Raw genomic sequence first — 17755 nt, 5'->3', positions numbered from 1 at the left:
CTGGTATTTGTACTCAGTAACATCTTCGATTCTATACTTTGGAAACTGTATTTTGGAAACTATTAGCAATTATATCTGTTGCCTTTTTTCATTAGGGAGTCAATCTGTGGAGGGGAAAGGGGAAGATAATTTTTCTTACTTGATCACTCTCCCTTTCTCCTTCACCACCCCTGTATCCTCCTTGATCACTCTCCCTTCCTCCTTCACCACCCTCTTATCCTCCGAGTTTATTACAATAGCTCTCCAAGATATTGAATATCCTTGGGATACTCAGACCAGCATAGTCTTGTTGTTCTGCCTCCTGAATGCACTTCAGGTTCTGCTTAAAGTTAAACAACTACTTAGGAAGCTCATCCGGAGATCTGCCCGGAGGCAGTATACTTGTGGGTGGCAGGGAGTATGGGAGGATATGGGCAGGCATCTAGAGCAGTTGGCACCCCCAGTGTTTTGGAAATTCACCCCTGAACAACTGAAAAATCCTAAAAAACTGGCAGAATGCTTGAAAAAAAAGGTGTCGCGATTCGGGAAGTTCCAAAGTAACACAAATCATTGTAACATGCTGGGGCGTGGCTCATGCCTATCGAGCTGCCATGGATACTGCTATCAACTTAGTGACAGACCCTGCGGCCACTCCAAGTCCCGTGACAGATCCAACGGTCACTGTGACCCCTACGGTGGACTCTGCAGCTGCTCCAGTCCCAGCTCCTGCAGATGCTCTAGTCCCAGCTCCTGCAGCCGCTCCAGTCCCAGCTCCTGCAGCTGCTCCAGCTCCAGCTCCTGCAGCCGCTCCAGTTCAAGCTCCTGCAGCCGCACCAGTTCCAGCTCCTGCAGCTGCTCCAGCTCCGGTTCCTGCAGCTGCTCCAGCTCCTGCAGCCACTCCAGCTCCTGTGGCTGGGTCAGAGAAACGAGCTGTAGCAGTGCAAGTTGACCCTGCAGAGGGTATTCCAACCTCTGTGGCAGACCCTATAACAAGGTCAGAGAAACGAGCTGTAGCAGTGCAAGTTGACCCTGCGGAGGGTATTCCAACCTCTGTGGCAGACCCTGTAACAAGGTCAGAGAAACGAGCAGTAGCAGTGCAAGCTGCCCCTGTAGAGAAGGTGAAAAAATGGTATAGAGATTCAGGTCATTTAGAACGCAGAGAATCTTCTGCCAAATCTAGGTATAGAGACGACGGAGACGACGACGACGCTGGGCCATCAAGGGTTCAGGAGGAGGAAGATGGGGATGCCAAAAAATCAACAGTAACTACCCGAAGCCTAAACGAGCGTGAGTTACGAGATGTGCGAAAAGATTTTGGTCGCTGTATAGGTGAGCAGCTTGTCACCTGGCTGCTCCGATGCTGGGACACTGGAGCCAATTGTGTGGAATTAGATGGCAGGGAAGCCAAGCGACTGGGATCCCTTGCTAGAGACGCAGGCATTGACAAAGCAATTGCAGACGGAGCACAATCTCACAGCCTCTGGAGGCGTCTCCTCTCAGCTGTGAGGGAAAGGTATCCCTTCAAGGAAGAACTTTTATGTCTACCAGGCAAGTGGACCACTATGGAGAAGGGAATCCAGTACCTGAGGGAATTAGCCGTACGGGAAGTGATTTATGAGGATCCAGACCTCAGACAAACATCCAAAGATCCAGATGAAGTCAGGTGTACACGACCCATGTGGCGGAAGTTTGTACGGAGTGCACCATCATCATATGCCAGCTCATTGGCAATAATGGCCTGGAAAGAGGATGAGGAACCCACAGTGGATGAAGTGGCTAAACAACTCCGGCAGTACGAAGAAAGTCTCTCCTCTTCCTTACAGGCCTGCGTCTCAGCTGTGGAGAAACTTTCTGAAGAGTTCCACCAACTTAAAGAGAATCTATCTTCATCCCCACCTGAACCAACCAGTGTCCACCGACCAAAAGAGAACACTTGGGAGAAACTTTCTGAAAAGGTTCACCAACTTGAAGAGAGATTATTCTCCTCCATACCTGTACAAAGCAGTGTCTCAGCTATCAGGGGTAGTCGTTCATCCACACAAGGAAGACGATATGGTGGGTACTCACCCCGTGCCACCCTGTGGTTTTACTTACGAGACCATGGAGAGGACATGAGAAAATGGGATGGAAAATCTACCGCGACCCTAGAGGCACGGGTACGTGAGTTGCAAAAGAAAACAATCAGGAAAAAGGGGTTCTCTGAAAAGTTTGCTGCTCCAACTTCCAGCAGACAGTCCTTCAAACACAGAAACGAAGAAGATTCTGACCAGGATTAGGGAGGCCCTGCCTCCAGCCAGGGGCAGGAAAGGGATAATCGAGTTTATTGGACTGTGTGGATTCGATGGCCTGGCACATCAGACGCACAGAAGTATAAGGCTTTAGTAGACACCGGTGCACAATGCACTATAATGCCATCGAGCTATAAAGGACCAGAGCCCATCTATATTTGTGGAGTGATAGGGGGATCTCAGCAGTTGACTGTATTGGAGGCTGAAGTGAGTCTGACTGGGAATGAGTGGGAAAAGCACCGTATTGTGACTGGCCCAGATGCTCCATGTATCCTTGGCATAGACTATCTTAGAAGAGGATATTGCAAGGACCCAAAAGGGTTCCGGTGGGCTTTTGGTATAGCTGCCTTAGAGACAGAGGGCATTAAACAATTATCTACCTTGCCTGGTCTCTCAGAGGACCCCTCTGTTGTGGGGTTGCTGAGGGTCGAAGAACAGCAAGTGCCAATCGCTACCACAACTGTGCACCGGCGGCAATATCGCACTAACCGGGACTCCCTGATTCCCATCCATAAGCTAATTCGTCAATTGGAGAGCCAAGGAGTGATCAGCAAGACTCATTCACCTTTCAATAGTCCCATATGGCCAGTGCGAAAGTCTAATGGCGAGTGGAGACTAACAGTGGACTATCGTGGCCTGAACGAAGTGACGCCACCACTGAGTGCTGCAGTGCCGGACATGCTGGAACTTCAGTATGAACTTGAATCGAAGGCAGCCAAGTGGTACGCCACAATTGATATCGCTAATGCATTTTTCTCCATCCCTCTAGCAGCAGAGTGCAGGCCACAGTTTGCTTTCACTTGGAGGGGAGTCCAATATACTTGGAATCGGCTGCCCCAGGGGTGGAAACACAGCCCTACCATTTGCCATGGACCGATCCAGTCTGTGCTAGAGCAGGGGGAAGCTCCTGAACACCTGCAGTACATCGATGGCATTGTTGTGTGGGGTGACACAGCAGAGGAAGTTTTCGAGAAAGGGAAGAAAATAGTCCAAATCCTTCTGAAAGCCCGTTTTGCCATAAAACAAAATAAAGTCAAAGGACCTGCACGAGAGATCCAGTTTTTAGGAATAAAATGGCAAGATGGACGTCGTCAAATCCCAATGGATGTGATCAACAAAATAACAGCTATGTCTCCACCAACTAACAAAAAAGAAACACAGACTTTCCTCGGTGTTGTGGGGTTTTGGAGAATGCACATCCCAAATTACAGTCTGATTGTAAACCCGCTCTACCAAGTAACCCGTAAGAAGAATGAGTTTGAATGGGGCCCTGAACAACGACAAGCCTTTGAACAAATCAAGCAGGAAATAGTCCATGCAGTAGCCCTTGGGCCAGTTCGAACAGGACCAGATGTAAAGAATGTGCTCTACACTGCAGCCGGGGAGAACGGCCCCACCTGGAGCCTCTGGCAGAAAGAACCTGGGGAAACTCGAGGTCGGCCCCTGGGGTTTTGGAGTCGGGGATACAGAGGATCTGAGGCCCGCTATACTCCAACTGAAAAGGAGATATTGGCAGCATATGAAGGAGTTCGATCGGCTTCGGAGGTGGTCGGTACTGAAGCGCAGCTCCTCCTAGCACCCCGATTGCCGGTACTAGGCTGGATGTTCAAGGGAAGGGTCTCTTCTACGCATCATGCAACTGATGCTACATGGAGCAAGTGGGTTGCACTGATTACTCAGCGGGCTCGAATAGGAAACCCCAGTCGCCCAGGAATATTGGAAGTGATTATGGACTGGCCAGAAGGCAAATACTTTGGGATATCATCAGAGGAGGAGGTGGGTCGTGCTGAAGAAGCCCCACTGTACAACCAGTTACCAGAGAATGAAAAGAAATATGCCCTGTTCACTGATGGGTCCTGTCGTATTGTGGGGAAGCATCGGAGATGGAAGGCTGCTGTATGGAGTCCTACACGACAAGTTGCAGAAGCTGCTGAGGGAGAAGGTGAATCGAGTCAGTTTGCAGAAGTGAAGGCCATTCAGCTGGCTTTAGACATTGCTGAACGAGAAAAATGGCCAGTTCTCTATCTCTACACCGATTCATGGATGGTAGCAAATGCCCTGTGGGGATGGTTACAGCAATGGGCGCTGGGACATTCAAAAACTGGGATACGCATTTGGCAAAGGCCACCTGGCTAGTCAATACTAGGGGATCGGCCAACCGAGCTGGACCTGCCCAATCAAACCTGTTATGTACTGTAGATGGGGATAAAGTTCCTGTAGTGCATGTAAAAAATATGCTGGGTAAAACAGTCTGGGCTACTCCTGCCTCAGGAAAAGGCAAACCTATTCATGGAATTGTTTTCGCTCAGGGACCTGGATACACTTGGTGGGTGATGCAAAAGAACGGAGAGGTCCGGTGTGTACCTCAAGGAGATTTAATACTGGGTGAGAATAGCCCATGAACTGAATTGTACCATGTTAATTACTATATAATACTGTATGTTATCACTACCATGACTACTATAGGTGACTAATTAGAATGTATGGAAAAGAGTGTAACCTGAGCATGACATAAATGGTATGGAATAAGGGGTGGATAGATGTCCTGGTTTCAGTTAGAACAGAATTAATTTTCTTCCTAGTAGCTGGTGGAATGCTGTGTTTTGGCTTAGGATGAGAAGAGTGCTGATAACACCCCGATGTTTTAATTGTTGCAGAGCAGTGCTTATACCAAGCCAAGGACACCTCAGCCTTTTGCTCTGTCCTGCCAACAGGCAGGCTGGGGGTGCAGTAAGAGCTGGGAGGGGACAGACCCAGGACAGGTGACCCAAACTAGCCAAAGGGGTATTCCATACCATCTGACGTCATGCTAAACAATATATAGGGGTGGCTAGCCGGGGGAGGGGGCTGGACTGCTCGGGGTTAAGCTGGGCATCGGTCAGCGGGTGGTGAGCAATTGCATTGTGCATCACCTGTTTGTACATATTAGTAGTAGTAGTACTATTATCATCATTGTATTATTATTATTATTATTATTATTATTATTATTATTATTATTATTATTATTATTATTATTATTTTCCTGTCTTATTAAACTGTCTTTATCTCAACTCACGGGCTTCACTTTCCATTTCTCTCCCCCGTCCCAGAGAGGGAAGGGGGAGGATGAGCGAACGGCTGCATGGTGTTTAGCTGCCAGCCGGGTTAAACCACGACAATGTCCGAGGCAATCTGCTCAAAGTCCAGTGGAGCAAGTAGTGTCTCGGCTAGAAAACCACCTTTTCTTTTTTTTTGCGCACTGAACCAGGAAAAGCAGAGTACTTCTAGTAAAGGTCTAAAGTGCTGAGAGGGCATGTGGAGAAAACCCCAAAGGAATCCCCAAAGCAGGAGAATGGGTCTGTGGGCCCACAAATGGTAGAACGGATGGCAAGGAAGGTGTCCCGGAGACAGAAGCCTGCTTGTCATTCCCGGCCACTGTTGCAAAGCAGCAAGTCCCTGGTGGCAGATGGTCCTCGTCAGCACTGTGAGAAGCCCCCTACCACAGGGCCCGAGACCCCACTGCACGAGCTGCCCTCCACCGGGAGAGGTGGCTCGCAACCGTGGGAGCAGTACCAGGAGTTGCAGGGCTTCTCCTCTCCTCCTCTGCGCAAAAAAAAAGGCCATGCAGGGAGCAGTGCAGTCAGTCCAGCTGGCAGCAGGCACCAGCACTCTTTATTCGGCCACTGACAGGCATCACCCTCTCCTTCAGCTTCTCATCGTACTCTTTTCTAATGTGGAAGGAAGGACGTCGGTCACACATCTGCAAGGGGTTGACGGAGTTCTGCAAAACCAGAAGAGAGTCTCCTAAAGAACTGCAGGAAGCAGCTGAGGCTGCCCCTCCCAGTGCACTCCTGCAGGAACTGGCTCTGAGCAGCTGCAGGCTACCCTGAGCACAGCGACAGGTGGGCAGCCAGAGCTGCTGCTTCTGCCCTGCTCTGGAATCTCCAAGGGGAAACGGGGCTGGGAAATGCCTATGGCGTACCGATGTTGCTGTTTTCTGAGCAGCAAAAGACAGGCGCTCATGGGGTTTAGCCTGTGGATAAGCTGGAGGTTTTGGCTTCTTCAGCTCCTTCTCAGACCTCCCATGAATTGGTGGCAGGAATCTGAAAAGACACAGCAGGCTTAGCTTATGGGAGTACACTTGGAGGCAGTTTCTAAGAGCTGGGCTCACAGCTCACAGCTTAGCTCCAGCAGCACAAGGTGCTCCTGCTGGAGGAAGACCATGTCTCCACCAGGACAACAGCTGTCCCTTTGATGTTTCCAGTGCCTTTTGGCATGAATACATTCACTGCAGCAAAGGCAAACATCTCACTGGCACAAAACCATCTGACTTCCTCCACTTGTGTGGGGAAGAAGGGACAGAAATGTCCCAAGGCCTCACTCAGGCCCCTAGCTGTGGGATGTGTTGCTATGTCCCACGCAGACGCACACCATCAGACACGGCCCCCTTGGCCCTTTGCACCCACAGCCTTCCCCTCCGGACCTGTGTCATGGAAAGGCCTGGGGATGCCGAGAGGCCCCTGGGGGTGGTATCGCACCCAGCTCCTTCCCGTGTCAAGAAGAAGGGGAGGACGACAAGCCGAAAGAACCCCAGAAGACGGTGCAGGGACTCCAGGGCCTCTAGGGCTATTCCCAGGCCTCGGTGGGGCTCGTGCACACTTACACTGTCTGAGGTCTCCTGGGAAGCTCTGCCTTTTCCTTATGCCCATCTGATGTCTTGTGGCTCGCAGGGTTTTTGCCATTGACATGCAACATCCTCTCCTTCAGCTTCTCATCGTATTCTTTTCTCAAGAGGAAGGAAGGACGTCGGTCATACTCCTGTGTGGGGTAGACGGGGTTCTGCAAAACGAGAAGAGAGTCTCCTAAAGACCTGCTGCAAGGAGCTGAGGCTGCCCCTCCCAGTGCACTCCTGCAGGAAATGGTGCTGAGCAGCAGTGGGCTACCCTCTCCAATGGGGTCTCTTTCCAACAGCCAGCACTTTCAAGGCTGCAGCCCTTACTTCCTGAGCCCAGGGCAGGGCCTGCCTTTTCTGCTTGCGTGTGTGCTTCTGCTGAGGCAGGTGCCTCGCACAGCCTCACTTTAGTCTTCAGGGTGCAGGTACAGCGGGCACTCATCCCTCGCAGGGAGGTACAGTCCCTTGGCAGACCCATGCCCTTGCCCAGCTCACTGCTGGCTCTGCCCTTTTCTTCTTGCAATAGCTCGTCCCTCATGGCAACACACAGGGGAGTGGGCAGACAGCAGGCATGTGGCTGGCCAGGTGGGGACTGCAATGCTGCTGTGCCGGAGACCTGCACTGCTCCCCTCCCTCCCAAGGAGCAGGGGAAATGCCTGTTGGGACATTTTCTTCCTGGGGGCTCTGAACGCATGTCATACCTGCTTGTGCTCCATCATCAGCTTTTTCAGCCTTGAGTCATATTGGTTCCATGTTTCAGCCTCAAGATTTTTGAGCTTATGGGCCATCAGTATGCGGTGCCTTCTTTCTTCTATCTTAGCGCGTACAGAGCGCGCTCCCTGCAGGCAAGGAAAACACATCCGCATGCAGCGTTAGTCTCCTAGGACTGGGCACAGGCAGGAGCACAGGGACGGTGGGCCGCCACATCTGCTGCTTCTGCCCTGCTCTGGAATCTCCGAGGGGAAACGGGGCTGGGAAATGCCTATGGAGTACCGTTGTTGAAGGGTCCTGAGGATTATCCAGGCACTCAGGGGTCCTAGGCTTTGGGTAAGCTGGAGGTGTTGGTTTCTTCAGCTCCTCCTCAGATCCCTCGTAAATTGGTGGCATTAATCTAGAAAGACAGAACAGGCTTAGTTTATGGGGGTACACTTGGAGGCAGTTACTCAGAGCTGGGCTCGCAGCTCACATCTTATCTCCAGCACCACAAGGTGCTTCTGGCAGAGGAAGACCACGACCACACCAGGACGACAGCTGTCCCTTTGATGTTTCCAGTGCCTTTTGGCATGAGCACATTCACTGCAGCCAAGGGAAACATCTCACTGGCACAAAACCATCTGACTTCCTCCACTTGTGTGGGGAAAAAGGGACAGAATTGTCCCAAGGCCTCACTCAGGCCCGTAGTTGTAGGATGTGTTGCTAAGTCGAACACAGACGCACACCATCAGACATGGCGCCATTGGCCCTTTGCACCCACAGCCTTCCCCTCGGGACCTGTGTCATGCCTCAGTTATGGGGTGCAGAGAGATCCCTGGGTTGGCATCGCACCCAGCTCCTTCCCGTGTCACGAGGAAGGGGAAGACGACAAGACCTGGAACCCCAGAACACGGCTCAGGGGCTCAGGGCCTCCAGGGCTGTTCCCAGGCCTCAGCTGGACCGGTGCACACTTACTTTCTCTGTGCTGTCCTTGGTTGCTGTGGCACTTGCTGCCACTCCTTTGGTGCCTTCTGGCTCGTAGGCATTTGGCCTTTCAACTTGTCCTTTATTCTCTTCTTCAGCATCTTATCATACTCCTTTCTCACAATGTGGGAAGGAACTCGCGTGCACTTGAGTATTTGGCAGAACGATTTCTGCAAAACGAGAAGAGAGTCTCCTAAAGAACTGCTGCAAGCAGCTGAGGCTGCTCCTCCCAGTGCGTTCCTGCAGGAAATGGCTCTGAGCAGCAGCGGGCCACGCTCTCCAATGGGGTCTCCTACCAACAGACAGTGCTTTCAAGGCTGCAGCCCTTGCTCCCTGAGCCCAGGGCAGGGCCTGTTCTTTCTGCTTGCGTGTGTGCTTCTGCTGAGGCAGGTGCCTCGCACAGCCTCACTTTAGTCTTCAGGGTGCAGGTACAGCAGGCACTCATCCCTCGCAGGGCGGTACAGACCCTCGGCAGATCCTTGCCCATGCCCAGCTCGCTGCTGGCTTTGCCCTTTGCTCACTGCAACAGCTCGTCCCGCATGGCAACGTGCAGGGGAGCGGGCAGACAGCAGGCACATGCCTGGCCAGGTGGGGACTGCAACGCTGCCGTGCCGGAGACCTGCACTGCTCCCCTCCCTCCCAAGGAGCAGGGCAAAAGCCTGCTGGGGGCATTTTTTCCTAGGCTCTCTGAAAACACGCCATGCTCCTTGCTCCTACTCCATATGCATACATATCATTGGTCCCACATTTCAGCTTCAATCTTTCTGAGCCTGTGGACCAGCAGCATTCATGCCCGTCTTCTATCTGAGCGCGCACAGAGCGCACTCCCTGCAGGCAAGGGAAACACATCTGCATGCAGCGTTAGTCTCCTGGGGCTGGGCACAGGCACGAGCACAGGGACAGTGGGCAGCAACAGCTGCTGCTTCTGCCTTGCTCTGGAACCCCCAAAGTGAAACGGGACTGACAAATGCCTATGGCATACCATTGTTGGAGTGTCCTTATCACAAGCCGGGATTATGGATGACCGTGGATAAGCTGAAGGTGTTGGTTTCTTCAGCTCCTCCTCAGACCTCTCATGAATTGGTGGCAGGGATCTAGAAAGACACAGCAGGTTTAGCTTATGGGAGGCAGTCTCTAAAAGGCGGGCTCGCAGCTCACATCTTAGCTCCAGCAGCACAAGGTGCTTCTGCAGGAGGAAGACCACGCCCCCGCCCGGACAACTCCTGTCCCTTTGATGTTTCCAGTGCCTGCTGGCATGAGCACCGGCACTGCAGCCTATGGAAACTTCTCACTGGCACAAAAGGCAAGAGCACAGCGAGTCCCCTAACTCCGCCACAACACTTCCCCAGCAGGCTCACCTGGCTTGGTCACCCTGCTTCTTTGCATCCTCCATTCTTTTCTTCTCTGCCCTCTTGGCTAGAGAAACCCTCCTCCGAGCCATCACCACCGGGTCCAGCACACTCACTGCAAGACAACACCACGATGTCACCTCTGTGTCTGTGCAGGGGAGCGGCAGCAGCAGAGCTGCTCAGCCATGCCCACCCACACTCATTGCCACCGCTGGGAGCCACCACTCCTGGGGCATTTTATCCCACACAGCTGCCTTCTCTCCCATCCCCCCCACATCAACATTGGCTCTCCTGCCCTGCGAGGACAAAAGGAGAACACGCAACCCCCTGCCAGGAGCCCACTGGGACATTACATCTTCGGCCACCCATGCCCCAAGGCTGCGGATCTCTTCTGGGCTTGATGCAAATCGGTTTGCGTTGTGGCTCCTTAAGTATAAGCCTGCAAACAGGAAGACACCAGTTGTCAAATAAGGCACTATGTTCCCTTGGTGCCCCACACTAAGAAGCTGCTGGCAGGGTTCTTTGGGAGCCACTGCCGAGCCTCTGGAGGACACAATGGCCTGTGCGAGCTGAGGGGCCCTACAGCCTCCAGCAGCTTCTTCCCGTGCTTCTTATGCCTTACTGCCAGACCCAACACAAGTCCTCCTCGCTGTCCCCTCACACCCTCCCACCGCTCTCAGGGACCCTCAACTTCAGACTGGCTGCTTCATCTGCACTGCCCAGAAGGACTGAGCAGGGGGTCAGCCTGGAAGGCCTCCCAGGAACGAGCTGGTCCTGCCTCACTCTGGCAGGAGAGAAGCATCAAGAAGAGGCTGCACCCAACGCACGAGCTGGGCACCAGCTCCCCTGGCCAGTCAGATGTTATAGAAGAGAAGGTACTCACGTTGGTAGTGTGAGGAAAGTATTTCCACTGATACGAGTATATTTATTTTTGCCGTTGAACGCAAGCATATCCATCATCTTGGGGTTCTGCAAATGGGACAGACACACGTCAGCAGGAGCCAAGGATATGTGCTCCTTGCTCCCAAAGGTAGCAAACGTTCCCACTGCTCAGGAACGTGGCTAGCTCTCCAAAATCCTTGCCCCACTTTGTCCTTTGGTGTCATTAGCCCCCAACACAAACAGGCCAAGGTGCTACCGACAGTTTGTGTAGCTCCTCAAGCCTGTCTCACCCAATGGTGAGGCAGGCAAGGAGAAAGCAGTTTGAGAGAGCTTTGACAGCATTGCCAGAGCTGCAAGCTGCCCTGGAGACATGATCCGCTCACCGTGAGTAGAGCTTCACGCATATTGCGTGTGTCATCCACTTCCATCAGGAACTCGGTGTAATAGTTCATGGTGACCACTCTTCTTCGCACAGTAAGAATGCCAATGCCCTTGAAGAAGAATTCCACATCGTGTTTGTCCAAGAGGCCACCAGCGTAGAGAAGCAGGGTCTCGTGGATGCACTGCTCTACTATTTGTGGTCGGAAGTAGATGGCTGCGGCAATTTTCTCAAAGTCCAGCGGATCAATTAGGGTCTCGACTAGAAAACAACCATGAAGGAACAATGTCAGTCCTCACTCAGTTCAGCAAACTCACAGACGAAGTGTGTGCAGCACCCAGCCCTCGCGCGATGCTGTGCCACGGGGAAGGTCCTTGCCAGCTTTGGCCACATCTCCAGAGCACAGCAGATGGGGAACAGAAGGCCAAGGGAAGCTCTGCCACCTGCTACGAGCATCCTGCTAGAGGGTGGGATGAGCTGCAGACGGGGCTGACTCCCAGGGCAGGGGCATGTTCTGGGATGCTGTATGTGCACCCACACTCAGCCTCTCCATGGTGCAAGAGACTTTGCTCTGCCGTGGCACAAGGACGACTGCATGGAGCGAAAGGCAAGGGCTGCAGAGGGAAAGCAAAGCAAAAATCTTCTTACTAGGAATTCTGCTCTCAGCACACTTGAGCTTGTAAAACATCTTCATAAACCTGCAGGGCTTGAATATGGGTTTGCGAACAACCATAGCCCTGCCATCCGCACCAGTGGTCTTCGCTGACACAACGGCAAATGTCCCGATTCCAATATTCACCGCCTGAAAACGCAAGCAAGAAGAGGGACCAATGGCAGTGCTGGGCAGAGCTGGAAGGGTGCTGGGTGACTTGCTGGCCCTGAAGATGGTGCTGTGTGGCCCAGGTCCAAAGGGGCAAGATGGGCCAGGGGCAGGATGTAAGGCTCACCTTCTTCTGCAACAGTTGCCTTCTGATGTATCTGCATGTACTATTCCACACTTGGGCGATTTCTGGAAAGCAAACGACAGATCCCAAGATGCTGTGAGTTGGCAATGCCCGTGAAGTCTGAACCCCCACAGCCACAGAGGTGACAGTGGTGTGTGATCAAGCTCTGCCTTGCCCTCAACCAGCACTCGCACCGCTGGGGCAAGCTGCTGCACAGCTCCTGAACCTTGCCCAGCTTGCAAGAAGCCCACGCTGTGCCCAGGAATGGCCTGGGGAGGGAGGGGAGGCGTTAGATGCGCTTTGGGAAGCACATTGGATGCACTCAGGGCTCTCCTTGCAGACGCCAGGACCCTTCAGAAGACCTTCCCCCGGCAGCCCCAGCCGCAAGCTTTCCACAGCTCATGTCCATCTTTGCAACAACAGCGCTTCCACAAGGGCCCCCCAGGGCCTTACCTTTCCTGGTGAGCTCCTTAATTAATGAAAGGTCCTCAGGCTTCAAGGGGTTGAACAGCAGGTAGTGCTTCATCTTTACCCTAGCCTTACAGAAGCCGGGAAAGACGTGCTCTTCGTGCTACAAAACTCCCTTGGCTCCTCCTCCTTTTCCTCAACACTTCCCAACCAGCGTTCTCTACCACAGGCTCCCCTCGCCTTCTGCTGCCGGCAGAGCAGCTCCTGTGGAGCAGAGTAGCGCTGGCGAGAGCAGCTCCAACACTTCCCAGGCCTTGCTGGGGAGTGTGGCCAGGCACGGCAGGGCCGGTATTTATAGCCGAGCCCCATGACATCATCGAACGCGTCACAATGGGATGACACCTCACAGGCCACCCACATCTTGCCTCAGCATGGGCAGGGGTGCAGAGGGAGGCCCCTGAGGGGGCGGTGCAGACACCTCTGCCTCCATCTCTCACCTCAGCTTGTTACCATATGCTCCTGTTACTCCAGCGCACCGTTTTCTTTGATATACTGCCTCCACCTTTCCAGCACCCCCACGTCCAATTACTAATTAAGTAATTAATTGCAATTACTGTTGTGAGGAGGACACATTTTGGACTTCACTCCCTTGTGTGAGGCTGCTTTGAGCTCAGAACTCCACGCAGGCTGAACATAGGTATCACCGCAGTGCCTGTAGAGAATTTGTTCAGCTCACTGCTCAAAACAAGACCCACAGCCTGGTTTTGCCAGGGTCTGCGCAAACCGTGTCCTAACAAGCTGGAGGCTGCAGTAAGGCTCCTTGCCAGTCAGGCCCAGCTTAGTTGCATATGCTCCTTCAAAGTGTTCTTCCAGAGCACGGCTGTTTTCTTCAGGCTGCTTTTGATGTTCAGGTGAATTCTTTGCTTTCAAAATTAAGAGAATCACGGAACCATAGATCAGAGAGGAATCCTAGATCCTCTCAAGCAGGGCCACCTACAGCAGGTTGCCGAGGAGCATGCACAGGCTGCTTTTGAGGATCTCTGTTGGGGGAGGCTCCACAGCCTCTCTGGGCACCCTGTGCCAGTTCTCTGTCACAGGTGTCCCTTACGCCCGAGTGTGGATGTTTTATTTTGTTTATTAATTTATTTATCAATTTCTGAGAGAAACACTTGACTGTCTCTGCCTGTGTGCAGGTTTCTGACCAGGGAGTGTGAGAAACAAAGATTGTGTTGTTGCAGTAGAATACCACTGAGTGTGGCTGTTTTATTGTTCGTTTGTTTGTTTGTTCTGTTGTTGTTTCATTTTTTTTTCTTTTAATTATTTTTATTTATTTATTTATTTATTTTTTGGAGAGGTACACTTACCTCTCTCTGCCTGCGTGCAGGTTTCTCACTTGGGAGACAGCGACCAAAGATGACAAGAGTTGTTCATCTCCTTAATCTGCTGATCTTATCAGCAAGGGTTAGAGGGAAAATGGGGTGGGAGGGGAGTCGGGACCTCACTGTGGCTGTTCCAAGGGAAGATGCAGGGTATATAATAAATAACGCTGTTTTTTATTTTGTGCTGTGCTGTTTTACTTTCTCTTCCCATTGAAATCTTATTTTTATGTCTCAAGGGATGAACAACCGTTTCCTTCTTTGATCCTACCGTATGCTGTGTTTATTCTAGTTTGCCCTGTCCTTCACAACACCGGTCCCACCTTCTCTGAATTTCCCCTGATGTTGCACTTGTGTTTAGGCTGTTAGTTTTCAGGAGGACACATTTGGGACTTCGCTTCCTTCTGTGAGGCTGGGTTAAGCTCTGAATTACACACTTGTTGAATACTAATAGCAGTGTGGTAGCAGCAGAGCAGTTGTGCAGCTCAGTACTCAACTCTCTTTCTGCAGGGCTGCACTTCAGCCATCAGTCCCCCTGTCTATATGCAATACCCTCTTCTTGTCTTCCAAGCCAGTCCTTTCATCATGCAATTTTAAGCAGTTTATCAAGCATGATTTCCTCGTGGTGAACCTGAGAAGGCTGGGGGTGCACAGGGAGGTGGGAGGGGACACGGCCAGGACAGCTGACCCCAACTGGCCACAGGGATGTCCCATAGCATGTGGTGTCATGTGGGACAATAACGCTGGGGGGGTTGGCAGGAGAGGTCACTGTTGCTCAGGGACCAGGTGGGCATCAGTTGGCTTGTGGTGACCAGCTGCATTGTGCATCACCTGCTTCTTTTATTTGTGTTATTGTTTTCTGATTTTTTTTTTCCTTTCTTTATTCCTTTGTAAACTGTCCTGATCTAACCCCTTTTTTGTCACATTTTCTCCTCACTTTCCTTTGAGCAGGGGTAGGGTGAGAGACCTGTGTGGTAAAGCTGAGCTAGCCATCACTGTGAAAGCACCTCCTGGCTAACACTGTTTTCTTTTGCTAATCCGAATTTTCCCTGCTACTGCTTGTTTTTTGCTCCTGGACAGTTTGTTTGGCCATCTCATGTATTCCTACACACCCATAAAATTTTAGAAATTGATCACTCAATGCTGTTGTTCCCTAATGGGTTTGTAGTAATAACTGTAGAAGTACACGCCTAGCTTGTTCCTTTGGCAGCATTTCTCTTCCATCAGGCAGAATCCATTTTCCTTCTTTCAGTTCTGCCCCTATTGTCTTTATAGTTTTTATTTCTGCTTCTGTATACTTTTTCTCTTGTGTCCCTTTTTCATTATCCGATTCCTGTAGGGTTAGAACTACGTCATGCTTCCTAAGAGCTGCTTCCCTAGCTTCTTTATCTGCTAGGTCATTCCCTCTTATGTGGAAACCAGTTCCCTTTTGATGTCCTCTGACATGTACTACGGCAATTTCCCTAGGTCCTCTCAATGCGGGCAATATTTGAGTAACTACAGTTTGGTGAATTAGCCCTTTTCCTTGAGTGCCTATGAGTCCCTTTTCTTCCCCAATTTTCCCAATTTAAATTTCTGGTATTGCAAAAAAAAAAAAACACCTTTTCCTGTTGGCCAGTTGCTCCTATTACATTTACAGACTAATTAACACAGAGGAAGAAGCTCCCATAACCAACAAAAAATTCAAGCCTCTCTCTTCGTTTCCTAGTTTTATTTCAACTAGTGGACCTGCTAGGGTAGATGCTCCCGGTCCCCGTCATTCCTGACTGTTGTAAGTTTATCCTGCAGCCTAAGACAATTTCTTTCTGATATCAAGGGCCGATTGCCCTAGAAAGAGGCTAGCCAATTGCCTCTGTTTGTTTTCAGATGCCAGGTCCATTTTTTTTTTTCATTGCATTTAAAAGTTGGCCCCAAAATTTGAAAATTCCATAGGGGTTCTTTTGGACCTTGTTGGAACAGATTCTCAGTTCCCAAGCTAACCAGATTTTGGTATTTACATAATTTCCAGAGGGATTAGGGTCTCAGTGAGGGGGGTGGTCAGGGTAATGCAATCGTTGACAGTTCCCTGAGCGGTCCCATTGGCAATCTGAGCTCATGCATGAACTCAGGTTGTTTTAAGAGTTAGCACCTTTTTTGTTTCCATGACAACTCTCTTGGACCCCTCATGTGTGCCTTAATGAACAGGAGTAGTATCTGACCATGTTTACTAAAAGAAGTAGGCAGAGGCAGTGAGATTTATTCCAATGGGGTTGATAGCAAGTCCAAGCATCCTAAAGACCTCTAGTTTAGGCAAGAAAAAGGAATCATAGAATGGCTTGGGTGGAAGGGCTCTCAAGCATCACCTAGATCCGCCCCCCTGCCATGGGCAGGGACGCCACCCACTAGATGGTGTTGCTCAGGGCCTCATCTCAGTAGCTGAGGTCAGCCGCGTCAGAGCCGGAGCAGCCACATGCACAGGCGCAGCGCCAGACCACGAGTGACGCGTCGCTGCCCACTGTGAGCAGGGAGGGGCCAGCAGCGTGGGAACACCACTCCACCCAACACTCACAAGGCGATTCCAGAGATCACAACGGAATCGCAAAGATTTTGGTAATGTAGTTGGAGCTGCTGGCCAAACTGAGAAAGATTTTTTTAAAGCAACTCCTTAAATATAAGATTGGGATGCAAAGTGGTACGCATCAATTTTTGTATTTGCCAGGATCACCTAAACCATTGTTGGGAAGAGATTTGTTAAAACAATCAGGAGCATGCATAACGTTTTGCCCAAGGAGCTCCAAGTAAAAGAGACGCAGCTTATCTTATCTTCCCTATGAGGAAAGGCTGAGAGACCTAGGTCTGTTCAGCATAGAGCAAAGAAGACTGAGAGGGGATCTCATCAATGCGTAGAAATAGCTGAGGTGTGGGAGACAGAGGGATTTGGCCAACCTCTTTTCAGTGGTTTGTGGAGACAGGACAAGGAGTAATGGCCACAAGATAGAGCACAGGAAGTTCCGCACCAACATGCCAAAGAACCTCTTCACGGGGGTGGGTGACGGAGCACTGGGACAGGCTGCCCAGGGAGGTTGTGGAGTCTCCTTCTCTGGAGATATTCGAGGCCCGTCTGGACGCCTCCCTGGGCAGCCTGCTCTAAGGAACCTGCTTTGGCAGGGGGGTTGGACCTGATGATCTTTCGAGGTCCCTTCCAACCCCTACAGTTCTGTGATTCTGTGATTCAGCTAATCCAATTTTTAAGTTAATACAGGTACCAACAGTACTCTCCTGCCTAGTGAAATCCTGGAGCACATCTACCCCAAATTCAAAACTGACCATGTGTGATTTACCATGTTGGGCTTGAAAGATGCCTTCTTTTGTCAAAAAGTATTTGCTTTTGTGTGAGAAAATCCGTTAAATGGCAGAAAGATTCAGTTGTCTTGGACAGTGTTACTTCAAGGGCTTAAAATAGCCTGACGATGTTTGGTAATCAGCTAGCAAAGGAGCTTGAGGCTTGGAGCTCATTCCCAGGCAAAGGCACAGGATGTAGATGACCTAATAGCCCCAACTATGCAAGAAGAATATATATATTCAGAGGACTATAAACTTGTGATTTTTTTTTGGATTAAGTGGGTAAAGCGTATCTCAAGAAAAGGCCCAATTCGATCAATATCGAAGTGGATGTCTGAGGCAATCTGCTCAAAGTCCAGCGGAGCAAGTAGTGTCTCGGCTAAAAAACCACCTTTTCTTTTTTTGCACATTGAACCTGGAAAAGCAGAGTGTTGCGAAGCACGGACAAAAAGCACAACAGACACCAGTTGAGTCAGATCATGCTGCTCCATTTTATTGCCC

The sequence above is a fragment of the Aythya ferina genome (genome assembly GCF_964211825.1).
Source record: "Aythya ferina genome assembly, chromosome: Z".
NCBI lineage: Eukaryota > Metazoa > Chordata > Aves > Anseriformes > Anatidae > Aythya > Aythya ferina.
Note: the sequence above shows the minus strand (reverse complement) of the source record.